Source organism: Eptatretus burgeri, chromosome 2 (assembly GCF_056783735.1).
Source record: "Eptatretus burgeri isolate ZD-2024b chromosome 2, Ebu_testis_v1, whole genome shotgun sequence".
Lineage (NCBI taxonomy): Eukaryota > Metazoa > Chordata > Myxini > Myxiniformes > Myxinidae > Eptatretus > Eptatretus burgeri.
The window spans coordinates 63,067,578-63,085,652 of NC_140962.1; the positions used below are offsets into that span (position 1 = coordinate 63,067,578).

The window sequence follows — 18,075 nt, forward strand, 5'->3', positions numbered from 1 at the left end:
ATTCTTAATTTTATATTTGTTGGTGAACATCTTCACATAATAATGATTGTAATGTTACTATGTCAGAATGTATTCACTCGCAATGAATTGCATTTCAGACAGTCGAATGTAACTGTGCTCCATCACACAAAATGTGTTCAACTCAGTCCATTTTGTTTTTACACATGATGCTACTCTCTGCACATTTGCAAGCCCCGGTGCATACCAGTTTCGACTTTCTGCATGTGCAATTAAGAGATGTACATCCCTTTGTGCATCCACATGGCACAATATCCTTGCAAGATTTGGGGATGGGAGCAAGTGATGACAGTTTTGGGGATAGCTGTCCTTTGTCCATTGTCCGACCTATGGTTTCAGGTGAGGGAAGGACCTGGTGTGGATTTGTCGCCTGCTTCCACACCAGGCTTTGGTAGTGTGCCCATTGAACATGATATTTTAGAGCATCTGTTGTTGGAGGCAGTGCTTCTGGTGATTTGATTTTCAAAACAGTTTTACATGGGCCTGATCACAACTGTTGGACTCCGGTACTGTATACAACTTGCACACAAACTTCTCTGCATTCTTCATTTTTGTTGGGGTTAGCTCTCCTATACCAAGATCTTTAATGAGGTGATTATCCGTGGTGAATACTTTCCATGCAGTCTTCTTGCTGTGTTCTGCAAAGTATGACAATGTATCACACCCTGTTACTGCATGGAAAGGGATAAGGGCTTCGAAGACTGGCTGCGTGAATGGAAGGACCTGTCGGATTTCATGTACTGGAATATACTTCTGGCGTTTGGCAGTACCTGCCTTCATCCACATCTTTGTGCATGCCATTTTGTGAAAATCTGCCACCAGCAGGACCCACACATCAGTATCTCGTGCTGATACAACAACACTCTCGGCATTGGTGTGCACACAATGCAGGACAAGTCTGGTATCAGCCTCCTCATGGTTGGCCGCCAACTGTTGAATGTCCAACTCATGGTTTGATGTTTGTACTTCATCCTCTCTCTGGAAACCACCAGCAACTACTAAGGTTTTGTTTGTTGGGGCATTTGCAATCAGGTGATTTGAGAGGAAGCATGCTAGATCTGCTTTATTCTCAGGCACGGCGAGAAAATCAGTCCATTTGGGGGGAACTGGAACTGAGCCATCTTCTATTATTCTTCTGATGAGACGGGCATGCTTTGAGCGTTTCGTCCTTGTGCCAGCCTTGATTCAATTGTCTCTATAACTATCAAATGTGACATCAATCCTGTCAAAACATTGGCCCACATGCATAACCAATTTGACAAATGCATCTACCAGTTCCCCAAAGATGCCAGCAGGTTTACCCAATGAGATGGCCAGGCCTTGCCCGTAAATCACTAGGCATGATGTTCCATCAATTGTAACCTCTGCTGGACATGTTAGACCCTGTGTCATCACCTCAAGTAGGACGGATTTGTTCCCAGTCCGCAGACTGCCATTCGTGTATGAAATAGAAACTGGCACAGGCATAAGCTCATGATTTAATATTGTGTGAAGGTTAACGCTCCTCCCAGCCCGGTGAGAACACTTTGAATCTCTGTAAAACTGACATGATATTCTCGTCATCCTCACTGTCTCGCTTCATTCTGGCTTTACTAGTTTCATTGTGAATCATTTGATCATCACTCCCTACATGAAACGGTGCCCTAGTTTTGTTTGCGATGCAGGCATGAAGGTTGTACGATAGAGCCCATCGGTTCAATGCTGATGTGGTTTTAGATATTTCCACAATGCCACCACCTTTTTTTCCTGTTCCATTGAGCCACTCCTGGCTGCGGTCAGGGCTCACTTGGTTGAATCTTTGGTCAGATCCTTTGACAACAAAGTTGCCTTTGACGAATTCATCTTTCACTTCATCTGGAAGTTTTTGCATTTCTGACAAGTAAACACAGCCCCACCTGGCATAATTGGTGTGATCATATTGATGGAGGTATGGGAGCATTTGCCGAAAGGTAACGATGTGAAGCTCCCAAAGTCCATCCCGTTGAGCCCTGATAAAACGGAGGACTATACACACCATGTCCATGTACTGCCACCAAAATTGGAAGTTCGGGTCTCTATCTTGGGCAAATGCAGTCATGCGAGTATGAAATTTGGCAGAGGCGAGTATTACCACTAATGCAGAGTCATCTTGTAGGTCGTTTGATCTCACTGCATTCTCTATATCATCCTCCAGCTCTTGGTCATGTTCCTGCAGATATGGCATCAACTGGGGTATCAGTAATTGCCATAGTGCTTGTACTGTTAGCTTGTGAGCACGAACACCTTTTGCATAAGATTTACCAGCCAACACTTTCTCCGTAGAATTCGGCCCCATGAATCCACTCTCTATCCAGACCTCCGCCAAACCAGAATCCTGTGTGTGCTGACCCAGGATTTTCAAAAAGTTCATAGAAACATGCAATCCTCCTAATCTCGGAATCAAAACATCCTTGTATTGAGGATTTGCCCATTTCAGTTCCATCAATGCAGGAAAGAGCGCCTGGTCCACCTGGTACTACATGCTGTTGTTGGAAAGAAGCTGTTATATGTAAAATTCTTTGCACAGCTGTATTTGATGTATGTATGTCATGTGCAGGGGCTTGTATAATTGGCAGCTATCCGACTACGCTTTGCTCTGGATTAATCTGGCTGTGTTTTTGATTGAATGATGTCCAGGTGGGTCTTGGTTGCTCATGTTGACGTTTAAACATGAATGCCATATCAGTGGCTGCAGCTGTTATGGTGCTGTTGTCATCCTTTGAGTTATCGAACCATTCTGTTTGCACTTCAGGAAAATGTGGTTCAGTTGTGCCTTCAGAAATGTTCGCAGTAATGATTGTTTCCATTGCTTGTGGAACAATCAACGTTGTTCGTTTAGAAGGTTTAATATTCTTTAACAGGTTATCGTGTGTTGACCCTCCTTGCCAAGCAGCGATTTGTGTGGCATGGAAAGTGTTCTTGCCATCTAAAGTTGCATCATTGATGTCAATATTGTCAGCTGAGAAGTGAATGAACTGTCTGGGAACCAAGTTCGGTGGTACTACAGCTCCATTCACATGGTCCATGTGCTGCAAGGTATTCTCAGCCAATGCTGTCAATCCGGAGTATATCTTTGTAGCTGATAGTGTGACCAGCATTATGGAACATTGCCACCAGTTTTTTTAGACCTAGTTGCTTGGTGCAATGTTGACCCAAGTCCAACATGTTTCGGAGTCATTTTCTTTCCCCCACTCACACTGTAGGCGAGGTCCTGTACAATAATAAAGCACCCTTGTTCTTTTGTGTGCGTCCTCCTCTTCATCTTCCACCTCATCATTATGTTCATCAGGATCTAATTCCAATAGTGACTGTCCACCTAACAAGAGATGGATAAACATATACACACTTGGTGGAACACAATCTATTGCTGCCTCTACGCTTACATCTACTCCATTGTATGAAGGGTGAGACAGTATAACTAATCGTAGTTTTTAGTGCAACATGAACCATGGAGAGAAAGTCATCTTCTGGGGGTTTGAAGACAGGAATAGTTGTCATCTCATCATCCAAATCCTGATCTTACCATTCAGAGAATGGGATATTGCGGTATTTTACAGGCAGAAGTATTGTTTGTTTACCACATGCAGAGTTGTCATGCAGTAAAATAAATTCATTGACATAATTGACAAGAGTTGACAACTTTTCTTTGAATGTTGATGGGCAGCTCATGAAGGATCTTGGAATTTCGATGCCTGCTTCATCTGCCAATTTTTTGAAGTGCAGCCAAACTTGTTCTAGCTCCAAAACATGACCATCATCCGCTGAGTTCCTCAATTCCTGCCCAAGCCAGACCATGGCTAAATCAAAAGACTTATTTTCAACTTTGGCTTTGGCGCTGGCTCTCATAAAGGTCTTCAGGCAATTTGGATGGTAGCATCCTTCTGCTGCCATAATATCATTGACATCTGCCACGCGAATATTGTTGACATTTTATACATATTTCGCAGCTGACAGAATTTGGTTACTCATGTTCTTGGTCATAACAGTGCATGTCTTTTGCTTCATGCTGGTGCCCTGACAGAACATGCAGAGTTGCCAGTCCATTGGCTTTGTTTGGCTTCGCCAGCCTGCAGATGTACAGTGTGGGGCATTAGATGCATGACCATCTGAGTGTGGAGGTAAGGTCTTACCATACTGTTTCTTTAATCGCTGAATTTTTTCCCTGCTTGTATTCACAGCGTAACATGACTTATGCCATACCAGTACTGGTGCTGAGGTAGCTTTGAAGGCTGAAGTTAGTCTGTCTGTTGCATCTCTGTACTTGACATCCCTTAACTTCTTCCTTGCTGCACTGGCATCCCTCATGGAGTTGACGCCTTGTGACGTTGCATCGAATAATACATCATGTTTGGATTCTTGACAAATGATGCACAGCTCACTAGATACTGGCATTGATCGCTTCAGGCTAACGACTGGGTCCATGACTTCTTTGCTCTGAAAATAAATGTGGAACATAATGCCTACCTAAAGGTATTAATAACTGTTATAAAATAATAGGTTAGGTTAATATTGCTTTACGCCTCAGTTGAGGATATTTCACTCATATTGAGGCAGTTGGTTTGGGAATGGTGGAGGAAGACCCGAAAATCGGGAGAACCACCGACCTGCGGCAATAAACTGACAAACTTCCTGACACTGGATTGAGCGGGACTCGAACCCAGGCGGTCAGAGACCTGTGATCCATAAGCCAGCACTTTAGACCACTTGCCCACCACGGCCCCTATAGAATAATACATGTTATGCCAGACTAGCAATATTTAACCTAATTGTATAACATACATTTTATCATTATTTGTCCCTTATCTTGACCGAAGAGTATTAAAATAGTGATTTCAGCATTTCAGCATTTCACAATTGTTAATCTGTTGTGTTCACTGCATTCATAGCTATCAAAAGATGGTCTTAGACACAAAGATCATGACTTTATCACGACTCGTTCATAAGTTATGGGAGTTTGAAATTTTGCTCGGTGGCCATTTTGTTTTTTGATAATTTTGATACTAAAAATTTAAAATTCAGGTTGGTAAACAAAATATTCATTTTTAGCATAGTCAAATCCTTTGGAAAAGGTTGTTTATCAGCTTTTCCTCAAAAATGCCTTCAGAACTTTATGCAGTCACATAACTCAGAAATTGGCCTAGTCCATTGGCAATGAATCTTCGTCGGTGGATCGGTCAGAATGAAAAGCATCGTATCCATTGCTTCGATCCTAGCGAATCCCTCATCGCCTACTGGCTTGTTTGTTTGTTACTTGCAAAATCAAAGATTTTTCAAGTATTTTGGTCAGTTGATTTTGTTGTAAGCCTGGTGTTGGCTTAGTGGTTAGGGTGGTGGCTTGGGATCCAAGGGTCCTGAGTTCAAGCCCCGTTGGCTGCTGAATTAAAAATACACCAGGAGGTTGACTCAGCCTGTCATCCTTCCGAGGTCGGCAAAATGAGCACCAGTGTACTGGTAAGGGGAACACTGCATCGGCGGCATAGCCACGTCCCAACGAATGATGCAACCAGCAGATACAGGCTGCACTTGATAGAGAGAGGGAGTTGATTTGTTATTCTGTCTTTGTCAATCGCCAACATGTCAGAATTCTAAACCTATCATCATGAAACTTTCCCAAGTTGTAAAAGTAGTCTCAACTGAGAGGCCTATTGATTTTGAGGTCAAAGTTCAAAGGCCAGCTTGAGGTCAAATTTCAGAAATGGTGACTTTTCATCCGAGTGACTTGAAATTTGAACAGGATTTGCATATTGCATCACGGAATTGGGAAATCTACTATTTGAGGTGAAAAGGTCACAGGTTAACTCAAGGGCAAACTTCTAAAATCATCAAATTTCATCTGAAAAATCGTAAATTTTCATCCAATTAACCTGCTGATTAAGCATTAATTACATCGGGCATCACTGAATTTGGAAACCAACTATTTTCGAGGTCAAAATGTCAAAGCTCAACTCAAAGTCAAAATTCTAAAATCATCAATTTCAATCTGAAAAATAATCAATTTTCATTCGATTGACATGAGCTTTGATTAAGATTGTCAATTTTAATCTTGATGAAATGGACAATTTGATGTATCCATGGCAACCTATGGAGAGGTGGGTGGTTTTTGCAAGTATCGTGCTCTGCACAACATCTTTTTCTTGTTTGTTTGTTTAGCCGCACATAACTTTCGTGTATTTTTCCGCAACTGCTTTGTCAGATTGAGACTAGATTTTCACCAGAAGAGCAACCACTCATGCAGAATGTTTTTTTTTTTTGTAATTATGACACCACAGGGCACGTGGTGTGGCAGCTAGTATGTTGGAAAAACAGAAAAATTTTGGACCTCTGAATCTCTGAAATCGCAACAAGGAAAAAATTGAAACTTGGTACATGGCAAGTACTCCTCATTGGGAATAAGTGTGATTACTTTTATGACGTCATAGGTGCCTTCATTATGACATCATACCTGCATATTTAGAACGCTACATGTGATCAATATGAAAAATTTAAGGGTCATCTAGGGATAAAATGGTCCACAGAAAAAAATTTGATGATGTCATCGGTGACGTGATTCGGTAGCCATATTGGGGTTTTTTGGGGGTTTTTTTTTTTAAACAAACCTTCAAAAATCCTATTCTCTAAAGTGGCTGAACAGATCGAGGTAAAACTGTACATGTATGACAGCCTATCCATGAGGAACAAAAAGGTTCACACATATGATGCAATAGGTCACATGGTTTGGCAGCATTATTGGATTTACCCTAAAACCAATATAAAAAAAATCTTCTTCTCCAGAACGACTGGGCAGAGAGGGGAAACTTCACACGAATGTTCCCAAAGCCATGTGTGTATAAATTTGTTCAGGAGCAATTGATAGGTCTCATGGTTTGGCAGCCAAATTTGAATGAAGAAAAATATAAAATAATGTTTTCTCTGAAACTGCTTAATTAATCAACATGAAATTTCACAATTATGATCTTGTAGTGATGGGAATATATGTTTGAAAATTCAAATTGAACGGATGCATGGTGTGGCAGACAGAATTACTTTTTTTTTGATGTGGGTTCTATATATTGTATATATACATATACATATTTTTGAATAAGGCTCAATTGGCTGTACCTGGAAGGGAAGGAGGGTGGGTTTGAGGGAAGAGGAGTCGCAGCAACAATATTAATCCTATCCTGATGACTTCATATTTGCTTTTTAGCTCACCTGAAACGTAGTTCCGGGGAGCTTATGGGGATGGCACATCATCTGTCCGTTAGTCCATCCTTCCACAAATACTTGCAACTTCTTCTCTGAAAGTACACATATGATTTCAATGAAACTTTACCACAATGTTCATCACCATGTATGTACCAAAATTTGTACATAGTGTATGTGCCAAAGTTTGTACATAGTGTTTAAAAAAGGCATCATAATAAATAAATAAATAAAAATCAGGCCTGAAGGGGGTCTCCAGGGGTTGCCCCCCAACATTGGTATTTGCTTTCCTCTCAGAAAATACACGTGCAATTCGAATGAAACTTGACCACAACCTTCATCACTGATGATGTACCAAAGTTTGTTCAGGACATTAAAAAAATCAGGGTCTGAGGGGGTCTATGGAGGGAGATTATGGGGGGGGGCTGTCCCCCCCCCCCAAAAGATATATTTGCTTTCTTCTCTCTAACGACACACACAAATCCGATGAAACTTGATTACAACCTTCATCACCCATGTATAACCAAAGTTTTTTTTTTCATGATATTAGAAAGACTGGGGTCTAAGGGGGGGAGGAGGGGGTTGCTGCCCAAAATATGTATTTGCTTTCTTCTCGGAAACAACACACACACAATTTTGATGAAACTTGACCGTAACCTTTTTCACCCATACCATGATGTACCAAAGTTTGTAGATGGCATTAAAAAAAAATTCAGAGGTATTTACTTTCTTCTCCATTACATATTTAGTGGGTCATCCATGTCTACCTGTGGTTCCCCAGTTTTTATCCAGCCACTACCAGGTGAGTGCCCAGGTGAATTGCCCCATGTTTGCTTTTTGGGTTATTCTGATTACTCCAATGCAGGACTCTACCTTTTCAGTCTTCCATTTGATTTGACTTGAATTTATACGAATCCCATTCTCAATTGCCAAAGCCGAAGAAGCTGCATAAATCCACCCAAGAAGACCTACACAATGTGAGCACTTCGCTTCTTCTGCGAGAGGAGTGTGGGAGGTGTTCGTTTTTTGTATAATCCTAGCCAACTGGGTTTAGTTGATTAGATTAGAGCTGAATGGCTAGTCCCTCGATTCACAGGTGAGAGATGTGGGTGGGTCTTAATTTATAAATTGACTGCTTTTGACGTTTGCATATGGTGTGTGCTTGGAAGCCTCATTGGTATGCATTGCTGTCTGCGCTCTTGCTGATAATTTGCTTATAAGTGATGAAACTGGTCCGGTAGCTGAGGGGGTGTGCAGCATTGGGATTCTCATGTGTGTATGATGTGCGAACGTCTTCATAGTTTTGGAGGAAATCTGGGAAGGGTTTGAAACAGCAAAGTACTTACCTTGTGTCGGCCTTCCTGGATTGCTTTATGCAGCTTCTTCATATATATATATATATATATATATATATATATATATATATATATATATATATATATATATATATATATATATATATATATATGTATGTACATGTACAGTACCAAACTTCCGGGCTGCACCTACCTCTCCTGTGTATACAGTATGTCCGAAGGCCAAATTTTTGAAGAAAAAATACAAAAGAGAACTTTCTTTTGAAATTTTTCGATTTTTTTTTTAAACTTAAACCTTCGCCTATAGTTGTTTATGAAAATGTAATGTCACGAATATTTCAAATATTGTACAAAATAAATGTTTGTATTATGAACGGTGTAAATCATAACACAGCAACTCATGTACTTATGCTCATTTAAAACAAACCCATTTCGATAGCGACATGTGGTGAGGCAAGTGTGACGAACCGATCCGTGTGTGTCTGTGTGTGTGTGTGTGTGTGTGTGTGTGTGTGTGTGTGTGTGTGTGTATGTGTATATATATATATATATATATATATATATATATATATATATATATATATATATATATATATATGTATATGTATATACACACACACGAGAATATATGACCCATCGCTTTGCTGACGAAAATACCAATCTTAGCTGTTATGGCAAATCAATAGGCCAAGAAGAAAAAGGATTCTGATTGCAGGGATAACACTTGTCATAAGTTGGCATTGGCAGTTTTGCCACATGTACCCATGTACCCATTAAAAAAATGTTTTTTTTCATCAGAAACCTTCCTGGGAGTTCCCTGAATCCACTGTAGTTCCATTTATTGAAATAGGTTTATCCGTTCTCAAGTTATAACACGACAGACGAATAAACAGGCACGCCTGTGTGTGTGTGTGTGTGTGTGTGTGTGTGTGTGTGTGTGTGTGTGTGTGTGTGTGTGTGTGTGTGTCCCATAACTTCAAAACCATGAAACGTAGCGGCCCTAAACTTTGCATGCATATTAAGGAAACTCCAAGGTAGTGCAAGAATGAAAACTGTGTTTGGGTAGATTTAAACACCCATTTTGAAGATAATTTATGGCCTGATGTAATTGTCCTTTATCAATGTTCTTGGTCAGCCCCTTTATCGGCCAGCTCTCCCTCGCTGGGGTCTTAATTCCCCATATTTGGGGGCCTACTCAACAATATCTTGTCTTGGAACAGGCCAGAATGGTTTCTGAATGATAAAGTTTCATTTTATTCTTCACTTTCCTCACTCATGTCATCAAAAGACTCATCTTCATACCTACGGATCGGTGGATACATTACGACGCTTATAAACACCCGCAGACGCCATTATTCATGGCTTTATTTTATTTCCGCACATGCGATAAGAAAACCAAGTGTATGTTCTTTAGAAAATCCACCAAACCTCTGTCTGACACCATTTCTTCTATCAATACAGAGAAGGAACCCATCACTTTTGTTCATTCGATGAAATTTTTCGGTGTTAACTTGGATAACAAACTTAACTGGACGAATCACATTTCATCGACTGCAAAACACTGACAGGTTCCTCCTGTGAACCCCATTTTTATATGCCAATTGCCCTAAACGCTGCCAATACGCCATTATACGGTAGCTGTAAGTTAGAAACACGTTCAGTAAGTTCTGTAGTCGTCCGGAAGACGTCAATCAAATTCGTCTACACACGTCCAATGTGCGTTGGAGATACGTTACACATAGGTACAAAGCACGTTACTCGTAGGTTAGAAATATGTTTCGGGTACGCTAAACATTACCTTGACGTGTTTCGACTTATGAGTAACTTACAAGTAACGTGTGTCAACGATCGCGTGACGTGCCTACAACTTTTGGCCAGCGTATGCGGAACGTGTGAGTCATACGCTGGCATACGTCGAAAAATTTTGAGCATGTTAAAATTTGTCGATGAGCTCAGCGTACTACGACATATGCCAGCGTGCTTCAGCGTGCTCTTAACGTATACCAAACTTACCCATAACGTATTCGACGTGTGTCAGCGTTTTAGACAAATTTTTCATACGTCGGCATACGCTGGCTAAATCGTCAAGGTGTGACAGCCCCTTTACCTGAGAGTTGTATGAATGAACTCCCACGGGGTATGTTCACAATTCGAACTTGCTTAAAACCTGTTTATTATTGTTATTCACAGTATTCTTGACCATTTTTTCTTAATTCTTTGTCATTCCTTAGTTTTGGCCAAATTTATCGTTTGTCCTCGATATTGTTAGTCCACAGGCATATCAATACAAGCCTCGGCTTCTGAATATGCCTCCATATTTGCCTCTGTATGTGATATTACCCTCGCTCGTGAAGCGAAGAGCAGGGTGAGGCATTCGGTTTCATACGTGCGTACGTGTGGCATATGTGTGTGCGTGTGTCTGCATTTTTATAATTCATTTTCACAGCAACCTTTGGTCCGATTGACACGAAATTTTACCGGAGTGCATCCACCTGTAGAATTGTTTTTTTTATTCATAATGACGTCATACGTCTCGTGATGCTGACGCCATCTTGGAAAAAGTTACACCTCTATCTCCCAAACCGCTCAATGGAAATTTTTTTTAACATGGCTCATTGTCAAGTACTCGCAATTGTGAATAAGATATGTTGATTATGATGATGTATGCCTGGTGTTGGCTTAATGGTTAGGGTGGCCGGCTTGAGATCCTAGGATCCTGAGTTGAAATCCCGCTTGGTAGTTTAATTAATACCAGGTATGGTTAACTCGACCTGCTATCCTTCCAAGGTTGGCAAAATGAGTGCCAACATGCTGATTTACTGTGTCAGAGTGGTGACCCGTCCAAGATTGTGCTTAATAGCCAAAGAGACTGCTGAGGCAGCACCAACGCTCTGCACAGAGTATGGTCCCAATTGATGGATCGATGGAATATGACATCAATTCGACAAGTACAATGCTTGATCTGATCAGTATATTAAAAAAAAAAATCCTCTGCAACTGTTAGCCCGATGGATACGAAATTTTCAGAATATGCGTGGCTCCCGTAGAATTTTTTAAAATGATAATCACGATGTTTTAGGTCATGTGGTACAGGCAGGGAAAGCGCTACCATAAGGCCAACTGGGCAGCCGCCTCGGGCGCAGACCTCAGAGGAGCGCATTACTGACCTTTAAGGGTCACAGTTTTCTGCAAATTATTGTTTTAAGAAAACACATAATAAAATGAAAATATAATATTTCGTTGTTCATCATAGCTTATAGTTCATTGTTGGTTCATAACCAGTTTATTGTTTTCAACACTAACAATACTGTTTCTTTATTTATTTATCTATTCTTCTTTCTTTATCTATTCTATTCTTTCATTCTCAGGTTGGTGACAAAATTTGCAAAGGAAAAGGCACGCAAGGTGAGATTTTGATGTGTCTGAAATTGAAACTTTTATGAGACGCTTTAAATTCTGTTTGTCTGGTTTTTTTTTTTTTTGTTTCTCTGTCTGACTGTAAGCAAAATATTGTGGTAGAATAAATTTAGCAGTTTCAAGTTTTGTGCTTTTTATTTTTTCTACAAAACATCTGTTTTTAAAAGTCGAAGTTAGCAAAAAAAAAATTGGGGGGGGGGGGTGGATCCAAGTAGCTGGCCTTGCCTCGGGTGCAAAATAGTCTGGCGCCAGCCCTGGGTACAGGCGCCATCTTGGAAAAACTAAAAAAACGTTGCACCTCTATCTCTAAAACCGTTGACTGTGCAGGGTAAGTATTCTATGAATACCATCTAGTTACGTACAAACTTTTTCGAAGCATTCTTTAAATATATACAGGAGTTGGAAAGGAGTTAACTTGCTTTAAATAAACTCTTTATATACTTCGGGATTATGAAACAATATAATTAGACTACATACAGTTCGATCTTTAACTTCAGTTTTCAGTGTTTCTGAGCCTTCATTTTCAAGCATGCAACGAAATGCATAATTTGTTTGAAAAACTTAATTCAGACCTATTTATTTGTAAAAAAAAAAAAAATAAAAAATCCATCATGGCCTAAGCATCCTTGATGCAAAAACCATGCAAAATTTTTTTTTAACATTCTTTTCAACATTCATAAAATCAAAACCCAAGACCCCATAAACACCCCACTTATCTTATTATTCTCAGGAAACACTCTTATCTTCAAATATCCATACATGCACCCACCCACGTAACCACAGCACTGGCGCAGGTAACTTGTCATGGTTCATGTACACGAGAGGGCTGTGAGGCATGAAAACTGACACAGAGCAAAATAAATGGCTGCAATTTGATTTTGAAGCCCTGCCTAGATGTACAGAAAGAAATATGAACAGAGAGACAGAGGGACAGACTGGTAGAGAATATATATATATATATATATATATATATATATATATATATATATATATATAAATACATACATATATATATATATATATATATATATATATATATATATATATATATATATATATATATATATATATATATATATGAAAGGATTTTACTTCATGTGATTATTACTTTCAGCTAAATGAATGAATGCCATGTCCACAGACTACTAAATGCTGGAGTGTGAAAACAATTACTGTTTTCATGTTACTTTTGCTGGCTAATAAGCATGTGAAATTTACCCTGACGTGAAGCGCAAAGCAGAGTTAAGCAATAGGTTCATTCTGCCCATCTGTCTGTCTGTTTACAGACGTCAGACAGTCAATGATGGAAGAGCTACTTCATTCCAAAAAAGTAGCAATTTCTCTAATTATCTTTGGAATTCTCTTAACAAGTGTTTGCATAATATCGTGATAAACATTAAAAAACAAAAGTATCGCCTTTAATAATTTTGGATTTCTATTCGCTACTGGGCCTTCCATTTTCTGTGTTAAAATTAATTTTAAAATTTAACATTTATTTAAATTTAATATTAAAATTTAATTTATATTTTAATATAAAAAAAAATTCACAGATTTGCAGTACCCATTTCAAACTAAATCATTCGCAATGAGTGCATAAAAGTGGAAGTATCTTGACGAATATATTCGATTTGGATTTGTGTCCCTTCAAAAGGGTGACACAGAGGTACCCCAGTGTGTAATATGCTACAAGACTGAGCAATGATGGCATGCGGCCCACATGCTTGGAACGCCACTTGAAGACAATACATCCTGCTCTCGCTGCCAAACCCAAGGTATTCTTTGAAACAAAAAGGCAGTCCTTGAAGCAAGCGAAGAGGGACAGCGGTGGAGCATTTCGGAAACAGACTTCAAAGGTTGTTGAGGCTTCCTATGAGATCGCCATGTTGATTGCAAAGAGCAAAAAGAGCCATACCATCGGAGAGACTCATAAAACCAAGTGTGCTGCGTGCAGCAGAGCTCATTCTGGGGAAGGATAGTGCAAATAAGCTTTCCCAAATCTCTCCATCAAACGATACCGTCAAGGGAAGGATCAATGAATTGTGTCAAGACATCAAAGATCAAGTTCTCGACCAAGTAAGAGCTTCTCCTGTATTTGCCATCCAGTTGGACGAAACCACTGATGTTGCTCAGTGTTCTCAGCCACTGATGTATGCTCGTTTCATGTCAGGCAATAATGTAAAAGAGGAAATGCTCTTCTGCCATCCCATGGAAAGTTATACAACAGCAACAGATATTTTTCAAGTGGTGTCAAACTTCTTCCAAGAAAATCAACTTTCGTGGGACTCGCTGGCTGGGGTGTGCACTGATGGAGCTCTGGCCATGCTTGGTTTGCAATCTGGTTTCATTACAAAAGTGAAAGAAAAAAGTCCATCTGCTATAGGTACGCACTGCATCCTTCATCGTGAAGCCTTAGCATCCAGAACTCTACCTGCTGAAATGAGGGATGTCATGAACCTGGCTATCAAGGTAGTCAACTTCATCAAAGCTGGAGCCTTTAACAGTCATCTCTTCAAACAGCTGTGTGTGGATATGGATTATGAACATCAAGCCTTGCTTTTCCACACAAACGTACGATGGCTTTCGAAGGGAAACATGCTTGGATGGCTTTATGAACTACGACAAGAAGACGCAACATTTCTAGGTTCGAAGCAGAAAGCAGATCTCCATGACAAGTTCCAGTCTGAAGGATTTTTTGCTATCTCTAGCTTACCTGGTGGACATCTTTGAAGCGCTGAATGCCATCAACCTCAAACTTCAGGGGAAAACATCAACATAATCATGCACCATGACGTCATTCGAGCCTTCACGGCCAAACTCGACCTCTGGAAATGTCGAATTCAGGATGGAAATACAGCCAGTTTCGCTAACTTGGATTCTGCTCTCATTCACAGTCACCTTGATTCTGAGTTAAAGAAACAAATAATTACTCATCTGACTGAATTGAAAGCAGAATTCATCAGATACTTTCCGGATATTGATGAGAAGCGCGAAGCCTGGAAATTCATCAGGAATCCATTTCAATGTAAAGGAGCTGAAATTTCAGACAAAGTACAAGAGGAGTTTCTTGAGTTAAAGTTCAACTCCTCGGCTGAAGAAGACTTCAAAAAACTGGTTCTGGAGACATTCTGGGTCACGTACCTTCCTGTTTACCCTTTGATCTCACATCAAGCTCTTCGGATTCTGACAATGTTTGGATCAACGTATCTTTATGAAGCTGCATTTTCCACGCTCGTTGCTGTCAAGACCAATTACAGCAACAAGCTGAACGTTGAAGGGGACTTGCGTTGTGCTCTCTCTGGCATTTGACCACGCATTCAAGATCTGGTAGCTTAGAAGCAATGTCAAGTATCTCATTAAATGTCATCTCATTAAATATGCTGTGTATATGAGTGTTGCTTATCCAGAATTCTTTGTTCAATAAAAAGACTAAAAACGTGCATTTTTTCAGTTTTTCCTTTTAATTCAGGAGGGATTTTAATCATTTGGTTGAAGATGTGAGGGGGGGGCGTGGAGGCAAGCACCAACGACTAGAGGGGGTGTGGTGGTAAAAAGGTTAAGAACCACTGCTGTCGAACATGAATCTGAGCATGGATCTCAACACAAACCTGCAGTTTAGCAGGACTTTGGCTCTGGATTTGGCAAATTATACAGAATCAATTCTCGAGTGTGCATGAGCACGGAGGAGTAAGGAAATTGTTTTATTTTTAAAAAAAATATATATATATTTTTTTTCGATAACGGACCTCTGGTAGCTTGTACATGTTGCTGTGTTTGAGCCTGGGAAGTAGCTGCTGAAATCTACCTGTCCAGGTTCTTCCTGACATCTTTGTTCTTTGTTCCTTTCACACTTCTTTCCAATATATTTTTTTCATAATTATCTTTCTTCATTCTAATTCTTGATTTTTCTTCTTTCATCTCTTTTTCTCTCTATTCTTCTCTTTTGTTATCTATCTCTCCAAGGAGAAGTGAATTATTACAGACACTTTTCTGTAAGGCTCACTTGGCTGTGCCTGGATGAGTTTCACAGTGTGGAGTAGCGGCTAAAACCCGAATCCTACCCACATTCCTTCTGATGACTCCATCTTTGCTCTTTACTTTTTTTAGGTTCCTTCTTGGTCTTCCATTCCATTACTCTGTCTGCCTGTTTGTCAGTCAAACAAAATTGAAAATCATTCCAAGCAGGAAACTTTTTGTTTTATCGAGACATCATATAGGAAACAAGCAACAGGCATGAAGAACTAATTTAACATGTTAAATAAGGTGGTGTATCGATGGCGGAAAACTTCTGAAAAAAGTTTGTTTTCCTTTTTTAATCGACAGCTTTTATAACTTTTGTTTTATTTAAATTCAATTACATCCTTGAACACTGTAGAACAAAAATCGCCTTGTTGGCACTTCCAAAAAGTTTCCGCTCAGCAATCCTTGGACAAAATATTTTAGCATTTTATGCCATCTCGACCAATCAAATTTGTCGCTCATGCTCTCAGCAATGGGGAATATCAACACTCAGACAAGATCGTGGCTCGTAGGAAATATAGATTGTGTGAGGAAATGCAAAGCAAGAGTTGAAAAGACCCTTCCCATGTCCTTTTTCTCAAGACTGCATGGAGTAAGGTGTTCTATGAACTCTCTCATCTTAAAATGCTTTCTGAACCTTGCATTTAAAACATAGAAAATATTGTCATGTTCAAAAATTGGAAACATTTCTCATGTCTTATTTCCATTTCATGGCAATAATGTTTTACTCATAAAATAAGGTAGGTCATTGGTGTAAAATAGCCTGGTGTTGGCTTAGGATCTTAAGGTCCTGAGTTTGATCCCTGTTAGCTGCTGCATTAACACCTGGTGTCATCCTTCTGAGGTTGGTGAAACGAGTATCTGTGTAGAGAGGCCCAGCATCAGTGGCACAGCCACGCTTCCAAGAAATGAGAGCTACCCAAGCAGCCAAACTGCTATATATGCAAGAACAGAACAGAGTGGTGTAAAATGACAACATATACCTCTAATTATGGGGTGGAAAAAAAACACATTTTAAGAGAAAATTCCCCCAAAAGTTAAAAGCACCGATTACTAATTCGCTTTTTGTTTGCATCTATTAGTTTTCCTTGAAAGACTTTGGTTACTAAATCTTTGGAGATAAATCTAAGAGAAGCCATGTATATCACATTATCATGCTGAATAATAAAATATGATAATCCTTCATTATCATTGATGTAAACTCATAATTTTTATTTTTTTGTCTTTGTGGATTATTTTTCACAATTGCCATGCTTTGTCTTTTTTGTGCAAAACCCTGCAGTCTTTTCAAGTCTTCTTAAGCTGGATTTAATTATCTTTTAAACATTGATCTACAGCTCAGTATGGAGCTTGTCCATAAATTTCATACAGAACAAAGACATTCCTTGAAATCAGTTTACTACAGCATCACTTCCAAGCATATGAGTTGGCATTTGAAAAATAAATGTCATACACGAGATTTGAACCTCTATTCCCAGCATTATGAGGCATACGTTTGATTAGGAATGCTCAACAGACAAACTCAAAGGACCTGGTATTAATCAATTTTGTGCGAAAATAACTTTGCCCCGAGGTTCTGTGAGCCACAGGTACGATTCCCATTGATTTCATGAATTATAGTAACTATGCATACACACTACGTCACAACCACATTACACAAAGCCAAGCTAAAATCTCACCCACACACACACGTCCAACAACAACGACAGTACTACAATGCCATATGTGTTGAGATGAGTTAGGACCTGGGTCTCATCATCTATCGCAGATATGTGATGCCCCTGACCACTCCACATCCTTCATTTCTCCCTTAATGCCCCTCTCCTTTCCTGATAGTAGTTAACACCTGGCACATATTGCCAGTGTATTTACAGATGAAGACTACTCGGTGGTTCAAATTTCGGGCCTGAGACTTACCCCTAATTAATTTATTGGAGTGGATTGTGCCTTTTTCATCCTTGAGTATTACCTTTCCCAACTACAGGTTGTTCTTTACTTTTGCAATAATTTTACCACCAGTACTATGGATACAATGTCTGATAGGATGGTGTAGTGGTTGTCTGGGTTTTATTCCTGACTTGATTAACTGTTGATATAGTGCTTCACA

The 18,075-nt window shown here is 39.7% G+C and overlaps 1 long non-coding RNA gene and 1 pseudogene across 1 annotated transcript in view; one reads left to right on the plus strand and one right to left on the minus strand.

Moving 5' to 3' along the window:
- LOC147032170 (uncharacterized) overlaps positions 1 to 18,075 on the plus strand; it is a 104,742-nt gene that overhangs the window by 79,703 nt on the left and 6,964 nt on the right. The window contains exon 2 of the long non-coding RNA XR_015051977.1: positions 11,903 to 11,939. This is a non-coding gene — a long non-coding RNA (uncharacterized LOC147032170). The remainder of the gene's footprint in view (positions 1 to 11,902; positions 11,940 to 18,075) is intronic.
- On the minus strand, positions 2,613 to 4,458 carry LOC147032171 (uncharacterized; annotated as a pseudogene).